Source organism: Vespula pensylvanica, chromosome 1 (genome assembly GCF_014466175.1).
Source record: "Vespula pensylvanica isolate Volc-1 chromosome 1, ASM1446617v1, whole genome shotgun sequence".
NCBI lineage: Eukaryota > Metazoa > Arthropoda > Insecta > Hymenoptera > Vespidae > Vespula > Vespula pensylvanica.
In genome coordinates, this window is record NC_057685.1 from 3668850 (window position 1) to 3669560 (window position 711).

Below are 711 nucleotides of genomic sequence, written 5' to 3' on the forward strand. Positions count from 1 at the left end.
ATATATATATATATAATCTCTCTGTCGATACACACTGTTTAATACGAGCCCCTGTGATTGATTAACTCTCTAACGCCGTATCATTCGTCGATTCTTCTTTACATCTACTTAGAGTATCGTCCAATCGCGTTTTAAAATCGATAAACGATCTTTCATTTTATTTTTTCAATACCATTAATATCCTTTTTAAAATATTTAACCCTTAAATGCACACATGATGTTTATCGATAATAATACAAGATATTAATAAATTTAAATATACATATGTATATATATGTATATATAATATGTGTATTTGCGTGTCTACTTATAACTACGCAAGAATAATTCATTCATAAAATTTTGCGAGTAAAGTAAAATCACGTAACAAATTTATTCAATCGCTTTTGCATTAATATTATTTACTTAACAGCTAATTAGATCTTTTTCTTTTTAGTTTTTATTTTTCTAAAAATTTCTAAAAAAATAAATTATGCATAAAAGGGTTAACGTCAATTAAAGTTAACATTAAATACACGCGTTACTGTTTCGATTGGACATCGATAGAATAAATAAATAAATTAATTAATTCATTAATTAATTAATAAAAACAAAAAGAAAGTAGGAAAAACAAACCCGCTTCAATTTATTCCTAATATTTGCAACTGACGAAAAAGTGCGTACGAACGTCTCACTCTCTCTCTCTCTCTCTCTCTCTCTCTCTCTCTCTCT